This window comes from Oncorhynchus mykiss, chromosome 17 (genome assembly GCF_013265735.2).
Source record: "Oncorhynchus mykiss isolate Arlee chromosome 17, USDA_OmykA_1.1, whole genome shotgun sequence".
Taxonomy (NCBI): domain Eukaryota; kingdom Metazoa; phylum Chordata; class Actinopteri; order Salmoniformes; family Salmonidae; genus Oncorhynchus; species Oncorhynchus mykiss.
Genome location: NC_048581.1, coordinates 16,841,725 through 16,859,230, shown reverse-complemented (window position 1 = coordinate 16,859,230; position 17,506 = coordinate 16,841,725).

The following is a 17,506-nucleotide window of genomic DNA, read 5'->3' as shown; positions in this document are numbered from 1 at the left end:
AAACAAAACACTGAGGCACGGGGTGCATTTTGACGATGTCATATCCTAGTCTGAGACAGAGATAAAGAATGATTGATTTTAGTGAAATAGGATGTGTCTCAAATAGCATCCTATTCCCTACATAGTGCACTATGGGACCTGGTTAGGTAGTGCACTATGGGACCTGGTTAGGTAGTGCACTATGGGACCTGGTTAGGTAGTGCACTATGGGACCTGGTTAGGTAGTGCACTATGGGACCTGGTTAGGTAGTGCACTATGGGACCTGGTCAAAGGTAGTGCACTATATACATATATATATATATATATATATATATATATATATATATACAGTGCCTTGCGAAAGTATTCGGCCCCCTTGAACTTTGCGACCTTTTGCCACATTTCAGGCTTCAAACATAAAGATATAAAACTGTATTTTTTTGTGAAGAATCAACAACAAGTGGGACACAATCATGAAGTGGAACGACATTTATTGGATATTTCAAACTTTTTTAACAAATCAAAAACTGAAAAATTGGGCGTGCAAAATTATTCAGCCCCCTTAAGTTAATACTTTGTAGCGCCACCTTTTGCTGCGATTACAGCTGTAAGTCGCTTGGGGTATGTCTCTATCAGTTTTGCACATCGAGAGACTGAAATTTTTTCCCATTCCTCCTTGCAAAACAGCTCGAGCTCAGTGAGGTTGGATGGAGAGCATTTGTGAACAGCAGTTTTCAGTTCTTTCCACAGATTCTCGATTGGATTCAGGTCTGGACTTTGACTTGGCCATTCTAACACCTGGATATGTTTATTTTTGAACCATTCCATTGTAGATTTTGCTTTAAGTTTTGGATCATTGTCTTGTTGGAAGACAAATCTCCGTCCCAGTCTCAGGTCTTTTGCAGACTCCATCAGGTTTTCTTCCAGAATGGTTCTGTAATTGGCTCCATCCATCTTCCCATCAATTTTAACCATCTTCCCTGTCCCTGCTGAAGAAAAGCAGGCCCAAACCATGATGCTGCCACCACCATGTTTGACAGTTGGTATGGTGTGTTCAGGGTGATGAGCTGTGTTGCTTTTACGCCAAACATAACGTTTTGCATTGTTGCCAAAAAGTTCAATTTTGGTTTCATCTGACCAGAGCACCTTCTTCCACATGTTTGGTGTGTCTCCCAGGTGGCTTGTGGCAAACTTTAAACAACACTTTTTATGGATATCTTTAAGAAATGGCTTTCTTCTTGCCACTCTTCCATAAAGGCCAGATTTGTGCAATATACAACTGATTGTTGTCCTATGGACAGAGTCTCCCACCTCAGCTGTAGATCTCTGAAGTTCATCCAGAGTGATCATGAGCCTCTTGGCTGCATCTCTGATCAGTCTTCTCCTTGTATGAGCTGAAAGTTTAGAGGGACGGCCAGGTCTTGGTAGATTTGCAGTGGTCTGATACTCCTTCCATTTCAATATTATCGCTTGCACAGTGCTCCTTGGGATGTTTAAAGCTTGGGAAATCTTTTTGTATCCAAATCCGGCTTTAAACTTCTTCACAACAGTATCTCGGACCTGCCTGGTGTGTTCCTTGTTCTTCATGATGCTCTCTGCGCTTTTGACGGACCTCTGAGACTATCACAGTGCAGGTGCATTTATACGGAGACTTGATTACACACAGGTGGATTGTATTTATCATCATTAGACATTTAGGTCAACATTGGATCATTCAGAGATCCTCACTGAACTTCTGGAGAGAGTTTGCTGCACTGAAAGTAAAGGGGCTGAATAATTTTGCACGCCCAATTTTACAGTTTTTGATTTGTTAAAAAAGTTTGAAATATCCAATAAATGTCATTCCACTTCATGATTGTGTCCCACTTGTTGTTGATTCTTCACAAAAAAATACAGTTTTATATCTTTATGTTTGAAGCCTGAAATGTGGCAAAAGGTTGCAAAGTTCAAGGGGGCCGAATACTTTCGCAAGGCACTGTATATACAGTTGAAGTCTGAAGTTTACATACACTTAGGTTGGAGTCATTAAAACTTGTTTTTCAACCACCACACATTTCTTGTTAACAAACTATAGTTTAGGCAAGTCAGTTAGGACATCTACTTTGTGCATGACACAAGTCATTTTTCCAACGACTGTTTGCAGACAGATTATTTCACTTATAATTTACTGTATTACAATTCCAGTGGGTCAGAAGTTTACATACACTAAGTTCACTGTGCCTTTAAACAGCTTGGAAAATTCCAGAAAATGAGGTCATGGCTTTAGAAGCAATTTGACATCATTTGAGTCAATTGGTGGTGTACCTGTGGATGTATTTCAAGGCCTACCTTCAAACTCAGTGCCTCTTTGTTTGACATCATGGAAAAATCAAAAGAAATCAGCCAAGACCTCAGAAAAAATAATTGTAGACCTCCACAAGTCTAGTTCATCCTTGGGAGCAATTTCCAAATGCCTGAAGGTACCACGTTCATCTGTACAAACAATAGTACGCAAGTATAAACACCATGGGACAACGCAGCCATCATACCGCTAAGGAAGGAGACGCGTTCTGTCTCCTAGAGATGAACGTACTTTGGTGCGAAAAGTACAAACCAATCCCAGAACAGCAGCAAAAGGACCTTGTGTAGATGCTGGAGGAAACAGGTACAGGTATCTATATCCACAGTAAAACGAGACCTATATCGACATAACCCGAAAGGCCGCTTAGCAAGGAAGAAGCCACTGCTCCAAAACCGCCATAAAAAAAGACAGACCACGGTTTGCAACTGCACATGGGGACAAAGATTGTACTTTTTGGAGAAATGTCCTCTGGTCTGATGAAACAAAAATAGAACTGTTTGGCCATAATGACCATCGTCATGTTTGGAGAACACCGTCCCAACCGTGAAGCACGGTGGTGGCAGCATCATGTTGTGGGGGTGCTTTGTTGCACGAGGGACTGGTGCACTTCACAAAACAGATGGCATCATGAGGAAATAAAATTATGTGGCTATATTGAAGCAACATCTCAAGACATCAGTCAGGAAGTTAAAGCTTGGACACAAATGGGACTTCCAAATGGGCCAGCAGCATACCACCCTGCATACCACTGCTGGCTTGTTTCTGAAGCTAAGCAGAGTTGGTCCTGGTCAGTTCCTGGATGGAAGACCAGATGCTGCTGGAAGTGGTGTTGGGCCAGTAGGAGGCACTCTTTCCTCTGGTCTAAAAAAATATCCCAATGCCCCAGGGCAGTGATGGGGGACACTGCCCTGTGTAGGGTGCCGTCTTTCAGATGGGACGTTAAATGGGTGTCCTGACTCTCAGGTCATTAAAGATCCCATGGCACTTATCGTAAGAGTAGGGGTGTTAACCCAGGTGTCCTGGCTAAATTCCCAATCTGGCCCTCAAACCATCACGGTCACCTAATAATCCCCAGGTTACAATTGGCTCATTCATCCCCCTCCTCTCCCCTGAAACTATTCCCCAGGTCGTTGCTGCAAATGAGAACGCGTTCTCAGTCAACTTACCTGGAAAAATAAAATAAAAAATAAAATGGACAATGACCCCAAGCATACTTCCAAAGTTGTGGCAAAATGGCTTTAGGACAACAAAGTCATGGTATTGGAGTGGCCATCACAAAGCCCTGACCTCAAATCCCCTAGAACATTTGTGGGCAGAACTGAAAAACCATGTGCGAGCAAGGAGGCCTACAAACCTGACTCAGTTACACCAGCTCTGTCAGGAGGAATGGGCCAAAATTCACCCAACTTATTGTGGGAAGCTTGTGGAAGGCTACCCGAAACGTTTGACCCAAGTTAAACAATTTAAAGGCAATGCTACCAAATACTAATTGAGTGTATGAAAACCCCTGACCCACTGGGAATGTGATGAAAGAAATAAAAGCTGAAATAAATCATTCTCTCTACTAATTATTCTGACATTTCACATTCTTAAAATAAAGTGGTGATCCTAACTGACCTAAGACAGGGAATTTTAACTAGGATTTAAATGTCAGGAATTGTAAAAAAGTGAGTTTAAATGTATTTGGCTTAGGTGTATGTAAACTTCAGACTTCAACTGTATGGAATAGGATTATTATTATTTTGTACCTTTATATAACGAGGAAAGTCGTTAAGAACAAATTCTTATGTACAATGACGGCCTACCCCCGGCCTCCCAAAACCAGGACGACGCTGCACCACCCTATGGGACTCCCGATCACGTCCGGGTGTGATACAGGCCGGGATCAAACCAGGGTCTGCAGTGACGCCTCTAGCACTGAGATGCAGTGCCTTAGACTGCTGTGCCACTCGAGACCCCACCCCCCATTTGGAACGCAGACATACATTCCGTGAAATAAACTGTGAGTTTGGTTACAACCTCAGATTCAAACAAATAAATGAGCAAAGATAATACAATATCTACTGTACAGGGAATAGAACGACATTGATTTTAACCCTGAATCTGGATCCTGTCGGTTTTCCATATCTCCCAAATTCTCTTAGGTTATCAAGGGGAAGTAGAATGAGAATGGCCATTTTACTGCAGGCTCTGTTCCAATCTGGCCCTCGTACCGTCATGGTCACCTAATCATCCCCAGCTTCCAATTGGCTCATTTCTCCCCTCTCCTATCCCCTGTAACTATTCCCCAGGTCGTTTCTGTAAATTAGAAAGTGTTTACAGTCAACTTTACTATAAATAAATCAAGAATAAAGAGATAGCCTGGACCTAACAGCCCAGCTGTGCCCAAACTAACACACCACCTCTACCGAACTGGTCTGGTGTAGTGTGGGATGATAACACCACCTCTATCTAACTGGTCTAGTGTAGTGTGGGATGATAACACCACCTCTATCTAACTGGTCTGGTGTAGTGTGGGATGATAACACCACTTCTATCTAACTGGTCTAGTGTAGTGTGGGATGATAACACCACTTCTACCTAACTGGTCTAGTGTGGGATGATAACACCACCTCTACCTAACTGGTCTAGTGTAGTGTGGGATGATAACACCACTTCTACCTAACTGGTCTAGTGTGGGATGATAACACCACCTCTACCTAACTGGCCTAGTGTAGTGGGGGATGATAACACCACCTCTATCTAACTGGTCTAGTGTAGTGGGGGATGATAACACCACCTCTACCTAACTGGTCTAGTGTGGGATGATAACACCACCTCTACCTAACTGGTCTAGTGTAGTGTGGGATGATAACACCACTTCTACCTAACTGGTCTAGTGTGGGATGATAACACCACCTCAACCTAACTGGTCTAGTGGGAGATGATATCACCACCTCTATCTAACTGGTCTAGTGGGGGATGATAACACCACCTCTATCTAACTGGTCTAGTGGGGGATGATAACACCACCTCTATCTAACTGGTCTAGTGTGGGATGATAACACCACCTCTATCTAACTGGTCTAGTGTAGTGTGGGATGATAACACCACCTCTACCTAACTGGTCTAGTGTAGTAGGGGATGATGACACCAGCTCTATATAACTAGTCTAGTGTAGTGTGGGATGATAACACCACCTCTACCTAACTGGCCTAGTGTAGTGTGGGATGATAACACCACCTCTATCTAACTGGTCTAGTGTAGTGGGGGATGATAACACCACCTCTATCTAACTGGTGTAGTGGAGTTTGGGATGATAACACCACCTCTACCTAACTGGTCTAGTGTGGGATGATAACACCACCTCTATCTAACTGGTCTAGTGTAGTGGGGGATGATAACACCACCTCTATCTAACTGGTCTAGTGGGGGATGATAACACCACCTCTATCTAACTGGTCTAGTGTAGTGGGGGATGATAACACCACCTCTATCTAACTGGTCTAGTGGGGGATGATAACACCACCTCTATCTAACTGGTCTGGTGTAGTGGGGGGATGATAACACCACCTCTATCTAACTGGTCTAGTGTAGTGTGGGATGATAACACCACCTCTATCTAACTGTTCTAGTGTAGTGTTGGATGATAACACCACCACTATCTAACTGGTCTAGTGGGGATGATAACACCACCTCTATCTAACTGATCTAGTGGAGTGTGGGATGATAACACCACCTCTATCTAACTGGTCTAGTGTGGGATGATAACACCACCTCTATCTAACTGATCTAGTGGAGTGTGGGATGATAACACCACCTCTATCTAACTGGTCTAGTGTGGGATGATAACACCACCTCTACCTAACTGGTCTAGTGTAGTGTGTGTGGTGGGGTGTTTAGCCACTAGTGCAGAAGGAAAGTGTGACTCTCTATATATTAATGATATTTTCACTCCATTCTTGTTGAATCATTACATAGAATGATTAATGCAACTTGATCTGGGACTTCCAGGTGGGGGTGTTGTGTGTTTAGTCCCCGTCGTGATACACTTGGGTTAGCTCAGCTCTCAGGCTCCTTGTCTGGGGCTGGTTCTTGCACATCTGGTTTCAAGTGTGTGTGTGTGTGTGTGTGTGTGTGTGTTTGTGTCTGTGCGAGCGTGTACATGTGTGTGAATGAGTCATTGCCAGATAAGGTGTCGGTCTGGACTATGTTACTTCATAGGAATTTTATTATACCCTGTATCGTCATGTTGAAGGTTGTCCTCAGAAATCCAGAAATTCAAATCCCTGGGTTTTCTGAGATAGCATTCTGCCGGAGTCTGCCCATGTCAACAGTAGTGCACTGTTTAGGTCAGGGGGTGCTATTTGGGATACACATCTAGTCAGGTGGGAGTCAGATGAAGGAGAGAATGAGGGAGGAATGGAGGGGGGGAATGGAGGGAGGAATGGAGGGGGAGAGGTTTGGGCTACAGGGGGTCAGTCACAATGGTTCTTTATTTCTTTCTTCCTTCCCTCTCTTTCCAAAAAGTCATGGTCTTTTTTTGTTTCAGCTTCATGCGGAATGTCCCCTCTCTCTCCCTCCCCCCTCCTTCCCGCCCTCTCTCTCTCCCCCAATCCCCCCTTCCTCCCTCTCCCTCTCTCCTATCCCTGGTTCTTGTCATAGTGATGGTGTGGTCTCTGTGGTGGCAGCCATTGTTGCTGTTTGTGCTAAGGCGAAAACCCATCCAATTACTCCTCTGTTGTTTTATGTAAACAGAGAAGAGAGCGGGAGAGAGAAAGAGAGAATATTTGGGCTCTGAGGAGAGATAGGCGTGCGACCATGCAGTTAAATCTAAGGTATGAGTCCAAGAGTGTGTTTGCTTGTGTGTGCATGCGTGAGTACGTACGCGTGTGTGTGTGTGTGTGTGTGTGTGTGTGTGTGTGTGTGTGTGTGCGTGCGTGCGTGCGTGTGAGTACGTGTGCTTCATATGATGCATTGGAAAATGGCTATAGTATCATACTATGGTCCCTACGTCTAAGCCTGCGTCATCACCGGTACGTGTGTACTACGCTGCTAGGCTATAACCTTCAGCCCAAATGGCACCCTATTCCCTATTTAGGGCACTTCTTTTCACCAGGGCCCGTAGGGAATAGGATAGGATGCAGACATAAAAACATGGCCTACCTAGCTACCTTATCTTATTCAAACATTGACCTGAGCCTAATATTGTTCATGTGTTTTCCACCATGTAATGGACTAGTGGTTTAAACAGCAGATTAGTGCATCAGGCATATTGTCCTCACCTCAAATGGCATCCTATTCCCTACGCTGTGTACTACTTTTGACCAGAGCCCTACTCGCCCTGGTCATAAATAATGCACTGTATAGAGAAAAGCAGGCCGTTTGGGACTCAGAGATCATATCTGGTTTGGGATGACTGGAGATGTAATGGGTGCCTATCCTTCAATGAAATATATGATTTCATATCTCTCCGATGACAGGGTTTGAGTAATGTCCCAAAAGCTTTGAGGAATATCAGCCGTGTGTCTGTCTGCGTCCCAAGTAGCACCCTAGTCCCCTGTATACCCTGGTCAGAAGTAGTGTCCTTTGAAGGGAATAGGGTGTCATTTGGAACACTCATGCTGTCTCTGGAGCTCATATTCATATCACAGACAGGTTATATCAGGACAGACTGTTGGCTTGAAGGAGGAGAGGAAGAGAAGGAAGGAGAGCGAGAGAGAGAGAGAGGGAAGGGTAGAACCAGGAGGCCATATGCTGTGTCACCACAGATCAAAGAGTGTCGACATTGGAGAATCAGAGCGGCAGATGGACTCTCAGTCACACACACACACACAAACACACACATAAAAACACATGCACGCATACACACACACACGCACACACACACACACACACACACACACACACACACACACACACACACACACACACACACACACACACACACACACACACACACACCACCTGGCCGTTGATCACATGAGCTGGAGTATAGTGTGTGTGTGTGTGTGTGTGTGTTTAACCCTATAACCTTAATTCCACCTGTGCTTGGCTGCTCACTCATCCAGCCGTCCCTTAGACACAGAGTCCTTAGTGCCAGAGCTGCTGGACTGAGACAGAGAGAGACAGAGATTGAGGGAGGAATGGAGAGAGAGAGATCGAAGGAGAGAGAAGGGGGGTGGAGAGAGAGGAGAAAGAGGAGGAGAGAGAAGGGGGGTGGAGAGAGAGGAGAAAGAGGAGGAGAGAGAAGGGGGATGGAGAGAGGGGAGAAAGGAGGAGAGAGAAGGGGGATGGAGAGAGGGGAGAAAGAGGAGAGAGAAGGGAATGGAGAGAGGGGAGAAAGAGGAGGAGAGAGAAGGGGGATGGAGAGAGGGGAGAAAGAGGAGGAGAGAGCGAGTCTCCAGGCAGTTTTTTATTTATTTTTATTTCACCTTTATTTAACCAGTTAGGCAAGTTGAGAACAAGTTCTAATTTACAACTGCGACCTGGCCAAGATAAAGCAAAGCAGTTCGACACATATAACAACACAGAGTTACACATGGAGTAAAACAAACATACAGTCAATAATACAGTATAAACAAGTCTATATACAATGTGAGCAAGTGAGGTGAGATAAGGGAGGTAAAGGCAAAAAAAGGCCATGGTGGCAAAGTAAATACAATATAGCAAGTAAAACACTGGAATGGTTGATTTGCAGTGGAAGAATGTGCAAAGTAGAGATAGAAATAATGGGGTGCAAAGGAGCAAAATAAATAAATACAGTAGGGAAAGAGGTAGTTGTTTGGGCTAAATTATAGGTGGGCTATGTACAGGTGCAGTAATCTGTGAGCTGCTCTGACAGCTGGTACTTAAAGCTACTGAGGGAGATAAGTGTTTCCAGTTTCAGAGATTTTTGTAGTTCGTTCCAGTCATTGGCAGCAGAGAACTGGAAGGAGAGGCGGCCAAAGAAATAATTGGTTTTGGGGGTGACTAGAGAGATATACCTGCTGGAGCGCGTGCTACAGGTGGGTGCTGCTTTGGTGACCAGCGAGCTGAGATAAGGGAGGACTTTACCTAGCAGGGTCTTGTAGATGACCTGGAGCCAGTGGGTTTGGCGACGAGTATGAAGCGAGGGCCAGCCAACGAGAGCGTACAGGTCGCAGTGGTGGGTAGTATATGGGGCTTTGGTGACAAAACGGATGGCACTGTGATAGACTGCATCCAATTTGCTGAGTAGAGTGTTGGAGGCTATTTTGTAAATGACTTGATTTAAGAGAAACAGGGATAAAAGTGAGAGAGAGAAACAGGGATATAAGAGAGAAACAGGGATATAAGAGAGAGAGAAACAGGGATTTAAGTGAGAGAGAAAACAGAGTTTAAGTGAGAGAGAAACAGGGATTTAAGTGAGTGAAAAACAGGGATTTAAGTGAGAGAGAAACAGGCATATAAGTGAGAGAGAGAAACAGGGATATAAGTGAGAGAGAAACAGGGATTTAAGTGAGAGGGAAACAGGGATTTAAGTGAGAGAGAAACAGGGATTTAAGTGAGAAAGAAACAGGGATATAAGTGAGAGAGAGAAACAGGGATTTAAGTGAGCGAGAAACAGGGATTTAAGTGAGAGAGAAACAGGGGTTTAAGTGAGAGAGAGAAACAGGGATTTAAGTGAGAAAGAAACAGGGATATAAGTGAGAGAGAGAAACAGGGATTTAAGTGAGAGAGAAACAGAGATTTAAGTGAGAGAGAAACAGGGGTTTAAGTGAGAGAGAGAAACAGGGATATAAGTGAGAGAGAGAAACAGGGATATAAGTGAGAGAGAGAAACAGGGATTTAAGTGAGAGAGAAACAGGGATTTAAGTGAGAGAGAAACAGGGGTTTAAGTGAGAGAGAGAAACAGGGATTTAAGTGAGAAAGAAACAGGGATATAAGTGAGAGAGAGAAACAGGGATTTAAGTGAGAGAGAAACAGGGATTTAAGTGAGAGAGAAACAGGGGTTTAAGTGAGAGAGAGAAACAGGGATATAAGTGAGAGAGAGAAACAGGGATATAAGTGAGAGAGAGAAACAGGGATTTAAGTGAGAGAGAGAGAAACATGGATATAAGTGAGAGAGAGAAACAGGGATATAAGTGAGAGAGAAACAGGGATATATGTGAGAGAGAGAAACAGGGATTTAAGTGAGAGAGAGAAACAGGGATATAAGTGAGAGAGAGAAACAGGGATATAAGTGAGAGAGAAACAGGGATATAAGTGAGTGAGAGAAACAGGGATTTAAGTGAGAGAGAAACAGTGATATAAGTGAGAGAGAAACAGGGATATAAGTGAATGAGAAACAGGGATATAAGTGAGTGAGAGAAACAGGGAGAAAGAAAAGGAAGAAACTTGGTCATAACAAACATGGACATTGTTCTATTGACACACTGGGTGCAACTCAAGACGTGATTTTTGTATTCTATTTTGTTATGCACTTACTTTCAAGTGAAACTCAGTCATCTTGTTGTTCATTGAGCTGAGAGAAGGCTGAGAGGGCGGTGCTGTGTTCCTTTGTCTCTGCTCTGCTATTCTACTTCCTTTCTTTTGATCCTTTTTTTAGTGTGTTTTTCTTCTTTTACCTCACACTTGGCAGCTTGTGGTTTAATGCTTTTTAAAGGTGTCCTTCCACTTACAGTTTCCTACCTACACCTTCAAAATGGACAGTTCATTCCCGCCATTTTGGGTCCAAACAACTCAGTTGGCAATTGTTTGAATGCTGTTTGTCTTTACTCTCAGTAACCTTAACAACAGATGCCCTGTTGTGCTATTCTGACTGACAGGTCAGGTTTAAGTGAGAGAGAGAAACAGGGATATAAGTGAGAGAGAAACAGGGATATATGTGAGTGAGAGAAACAGGGGTTTAAGTGAGAGAGAGAAACAGGGATTTAAGTGAGAGAAAGAAACAGGGATATAAGTGAGAGAGAAACAGGGATATAAGAGAGAAACAGTGGTATAAGTGAGAGAGAAACAGGGATATAAGTGAGTGAGAGAAACAGGGATATAAGTGAGAGAGAAACAGGGATATAAGTGAGAGAGAAACAGGGATATAAGTGAGAGAGAGAAACAGGGATATAAGTGAGAGAGAAACAGGGATATAAGAGAGAAACAGGGATATAAGTGAGAGAGAGAAACAGGAATATAAGTGAGAGAGAGAAACAGGGATATAAGTGAGAGAGAAACAGGGGTTTAAGTGAGAGAGAGAAACAGGGATTTAAGTGAGAGGGAGAAACAGGGGTTTAAGTGAGAGAGAGAAACAGGGATATAAGTGAGAGAGAAACAGGGATATATGTGAGTGAGAGAAACGGGTTTAAGTGAGAGAGAGAAACAGGGATATAAGTGAGAGAGAGAAACAGGGATTTAAGTGAGAGAGAGAAACAGGGATTTAAGTGAGGAAAGAAACAGGGATATAAGTGAGAGAGAAACAGGGATATAAGAGAGAAACAGGGATATAAGTGAGAGAGAAACAGGGATATAAGTGAGTGAGAGAAACAGGGATATAAGAGAGAAACAGGGATATAAGTGAGAGAGAAACAGGGATATAAGTGAGTGAGAAACAGGGATATAAGTGAGAGAGAAACAGGGATATAAGTGAGTGAGAAACAGGGATTTAAGTGAGAGGGAAACAGGGATATAAGTGAGAGAGAAACAGGGATATAAGTGAGTGAGAAACAGGGATATAAGTGAGAGGGAAACAGGGATATAAGTGAGAGAGAAACAGGGATATAAGTGAGTGAGAAACAGGGATATAAGTGAGAGAGAGAAACAGGGAGAAAGAAAAGGAAGAAACTTGGTCATAACAAACATGGACATTGTTCTATTGACACACTGGGTGCAACTCAAGACGTGATTTTTGTATTCTATTTTGTTATGCACTTACTTTCAAGTGAAACTCAGTCATCTTGTTGTTCATTGAGCTGAGAGAAGGCTGAGAGGGCGGTGCTGTGTTCCTTTGTCTCTGCTCTGCTATTCTACTTCCTTTCTTTTGATCCTTTTTTTAGTGTGTTTTTCTTCTTTTACCTCACACTTGGCAGCTTGTGGTTTAATGTTTTTTAAAGGTGTCCTTCCACTTACAGTTTCCTACCTACACCTTCAAAATGGACAGTTCATTCCCGCCATTTTGGGTCCAAACAACTCAGTTGGCAATTGTTTGAATGCTGTTTGTCTTTACTCTCAGTAACCTTAACAACAGATGCCCTGTTGTGCTATTCTGACTGACAGGTCAGCTTTTTATGACGTTGGTCTGTTGGTAGTCAAGTTTGACGTGCTTTCTGGTTTGGACCACATCCACACACACAGGCTCGCGCATGGACACACACACACACACACACACACAGGCTCGCGCATGGACACACACACACACACGCAGACATACACACACACGCACACACACACAGGCTCGCGCATGGACACACACACACACGCAGACATACACACACACACGCAGACATACACACTGTGGCCTCTGTTTTGGGCTGTGGACTGGACTGGGGACGATTATGGTGGCTGTGTCTTTGTCAGTTAAACTGCCTGTCTGACTAGCTACTTTGTCTAGTGTACTCTCTATCCTCTCTATACACACACACACACACACACACACACACACACACACACACACACACACACTGACTGTCCTCTCTATCCTCTGTTAGGCCTTGAAGGCTCTCCATTGTACACAGAAGCCATTTCTCTGTCACTCTCTGCCTGAGTCTCAACCACTCTGAACCAGTTTGGGTCTTTCTGGGCCCAGAACCAAGGAGATGGATCTATATAGACATACTGTACACCACACATGCCCACGAACCCATACACACCCACACACAGAAATACACACACACAAACACAAATACACACGCTCACACACCAACCCAACCCCACTCTCTTGTCTCTGGTACCAAAGCCGTACTGGCATCAACACATTTCCTTTCTTTGTTTTTTCCCTCTCTTCTATTTATATTATGTCCTTTCTTTCCTTCCTTCCTTCCTTCCTTCCTTCCTTCCTTCCTTCCTTCCTTCCTTCCTTCCTTCCTTCCTTCCTTCCTTCCTTCCTTCCTTCTTTCTGTCTTTCTGTCTTTCCTTCCTTCCTTCTTTCTGTCCTTCCTTCCTTCCTTCCTTCCTTCCTTCCTTCCTTCCTTCCTTCCTTCCTTCCTTCCTTCCTTCCTTCCTTCTTTTTGTCTTTCTTTCCTTCCTTCCTTCCTTCCTTCCTTCTTTCTGTCTTTCCTTCCTTCCTTCCTTCCTTCCTTCCTTTCTTCTTTCTGTCTTTCCTTCCTTCCTTCCTTCCTTCCTTCCTTCCTTCGTTCTTTCTGTCTTTCCTTCCTTCCTTCCTTCCTTCCTTCTTTCTGTCTTTCCTTCCTTCCTTCCTTCCTTCTTTCCTTACTTCCTTTCTCTTTGCATAAGATGATCAAAGATAAAAATAGATGTTTCTGTTTTAAAACAAATAGTTTTTTTTGTTGCTGAATTACAGATCAGATGGTTGGTTTCTGTCTGTGAATCAATGAAACACTTTATTCATGTTACTGGGGGATATGGTTTGTTTTGTATGGCTGTTACAGTAATACTGTGTTTGTTTGTTTTGGTGATGGTATAGAAGTTAGCGATGGCTAGGCTAATTTGGCTAGCCATTGTTGCCTTGATAATGGTATAGAAATTAGCATTGGCTAGGCTAATTTGGCTAGCCAAATTACTGGGAGATGTGTACAGGGAGATGGAATAAGGCAGGGATTCAATCAGAAACCCCGCTGTAGTACGATGGACATTTAAAAGTCATTTCTGATTGAGCCAACGACTGGAATGCAGCCTTTACGGTAACATTGCCTTTAAAACGTTAAGAGCTGCATTGTCTACTAGCATGATGGGATGGAATCCCCTGTCACCTGCTTTACAGCCATGCTGTGCTGTGATGTCACACAGGAACCACTAGGTGGCGTACTCTCCCTCTTTGAACAGAAGCTCTAGTGAGAGAGACACACACACACACACACACAAACACACACACAGACAGACAGGGAATACTTTCTTTACAGAAGCTCAATTGTTGTCCCATCAACTGCTTGTCTAATCCCCACTGACTGGTTTAGAAAGAGGGAGGGATGTTGCCTATACAAACACACACACACACACAATCACAAGTGTATGTGCACACACACACAAACACACACACACACTTGATCTGTCCAGTTCCGTCCATCTTGCCCTTGAGAGAGTCAAGGCCAAACCCTACTGGGGGACAAGAGATAGGGGTGGAGCCACACACACACACACACACACACTGTTCCGCCACCCTGGCACCAGACCGCCATGCTGATGCCACCCGATCCCTACTGGGTCCCAGGAGGACTCTAGTGTGTGTGTGTGTGTGTGTGTATGTGTGTGTGTGTGTGTGTGTGCGTGTGCGTGTGTGTGCGTCAACCAGCCCCTCTCCAGTGTCTGTAGGAAATTAACTCACTGGGGTGCATTGCCAGATTCGACTAATCACACACATCTCGTCTGGGTTGTCAGATTTCAGGCTTTTATCTTTGCTGGTCTGCCTTTTCTGTCTTTTAATATAAGGACACCGATTGGTTGTAACTACTCTGTGGTGGGACAAGGTGCTTCTGATTGGCTGTAACTACTCTGTGGTGGGACAAGGTGCTTCTGATTGGCTGTAACTACTCTGTGGTGGGACAAGGTGCTTCTGATTGGCTGTAACTACTCTGTGGTGGGAAAAGTTAGGCTTGTGATTGTTCGAATGGATTGTTAGTTTAAATGATTTAAGGCATCCAAGCTAATGAAATGATCCTAATGAGAAACCAATGTTACATGTGGGTATTAAACCGTATTCCCAGTCTACTCCTAAAGCGGTGGAATTTGCCCCCCCCCCCCCCACACACACACATCCTTGAGGGACAAAGACAGATGATGACATGGTGTACAGTAACCACATCTACATCCCCTTGCACTGAGTTCATTTTCATTTTTTATGTCAGTTTGGGGATTTCTTCAGATTTTAATTTTGTTATTGTTTATTATTATGTGTTTTGTTTGTTGTTGTTTTATTAATCATGGAAGAGGGTTGGACGTTCCTGTCATCTGAACAGCCTCTCAGTGACACCGGCTGTGTGTGTGTGTGTGTGTGTGTGTGTGTGTGTGTGTGTGTGTGTGTGTGTGTGTGTGTGTGTGTGTGTGTGTGTGTGTGTGTGTGTGTGTGTGTGTGTGTGTGTGTGTGTGTGTGTGTGTGGCGTTCAGTGGCTCGGTGTTCTGCTAAACCAATCGTCATCAGTCCAAGCAGCCTGTGTGTACTGTGTCTGTTAACTGTGTTCAGGGTTGTGTTCATTAGGCACAAAACGTATGAAAACTGACTGAAACAGGGAGGGAATACTTGGACCTGGTCCAATCAGAAACTCTTATTTTCCTTCTCCGTTACTCAATGTTTTCAAACATTTCCTGTTGAGGATCGTAATGAACATGACCCAGACCTAACTCTGCTCAGCAGCTTAACAGGGTGAAAAGAAGATGGAAGGATGGAAAGAATGAAAATAAAATATCTTAATTTTAAAAAAGTGATATTTTTTCTTCTCCTCCGTGGGAGAAGAGTGTACATTTCTAAGTTAATTTTTGAAAAATAAAATGTTTGTTCTTCTGTCGATGAATGGCTGTATATTAACCTTGAACTAAAAGTAATGAATTCTATGACAAAGAAATATAATAAATTAATTTAACATTTTTATCACTTTATGTCTCTTAATGTATGATGTTGCATTTTTACAGTACTTTGCATCGGCCTAGTCAGACGATATATTCATGCTCTGGGCTAATGTGTCCTCTAGGTACATATCCAGGATCAGCTTCCCCTCCCCCAACCCCGCCCTTAACCATTAGTGGGGGAAATTCAAAACTGACCCAAGATCAGCATCTAGGTGCCACTTCACCCTACTCCGACATTCATATATGTTCATGTATTTCACTAGAGGGCAGTGATGGAACAAAGATCATATGATATGACCGTTGTGGCAGCAGTGGCCATGCTAACCGGTCATGGCTAGAAGGGATGCAGCTTTTGTCAAATAAACGTCAAACTTGACGTTTCGCAGCAGGTTAGCAGAACTTTTGACATTCATTTGACAAAAACCGGATCCCTTCTACCCGTGACCACACTAACCCTGGAAAGCTGCAGGTGGTGCAAGCTATTGTTCCAGCCCAGCACTAACAAGCCTGATTCAAATAATCAACTTATCAGGATCTTCGGTGTGGACCATGATTAATTGAATCAGGTGTGTTAGAGCTGAGCTGGAACAAAATCCTGCACTGCCAGTAGCTCCGCTGTCAATCATGTCAAAGACTGCTGTTGAAATGTCTGTGGGTAAATATTTCTACACGAAACTGGAAAACCTGACAAACACATGTTAGATCAGTCAACTCCAATCAGATGTGCAGGGCTTTGTTCCAGCCCAGCTCTAACACACATCTGATTGAAGCTGACCCATTGACTGACCTAGTTAGAGCAGGGCTGTGTGGTATTGCTGTTAAAGAGTTGGGTAACCAAATATGTTGGTGTGACAGTTTGGACCACAACACTTTTGTAAAGGACTTTCAGCGGTAAGGAGTTGCTATATAACTGTCTCTGGCTTCAGGACTGTGTCCAGTAAGGTTTGGCCTTGTGGACAAAGGCAGGGAACCAGGCTAGACCAGGAGTTGCTATATAACTGTCTCTGGCTTCAGGACTGTGTCCAGTAAGGTCTGGCACTGTGGACAAAGGCAGGGAACCAGGCTAGACCAGGAGTTGCTATATAACTGTCTCTGGCTTCAGGACTGTGGACAAAGGCAGGGAACCAGGCTAGACCAGGAGTTGCTATATAACTGTCTCTGGCTTCAGGACAAAGGCAGGGAACCAGGCTAGACCAGGAGTTGCTATATAACTGTCTCTGGCTTCAGGACTGTGGACAAAGGCAGGAACCAGGCTAGACCAGGAGTTGCTATATAACTGTCTCCGGCTTCAGGACTGTGGACAAAGGCAGGAACCAGGCTAGACCAGGAGTTGCTATATAACTGTCCCTGGCTTCTGGACTGTGTCCAGTAAGGTTTGGCCCTGTGGACAAAGGCGGGGACCAGGCTAGACCAGGAGTTGCTATATAACTGTCTCTGGCTTCAGGACTGTGTCCAGTAAGGTTTGGCCCTGTGGACAAAGGAGGGGACCAGGCTAGACCAAAACCACAAAGGGTGAG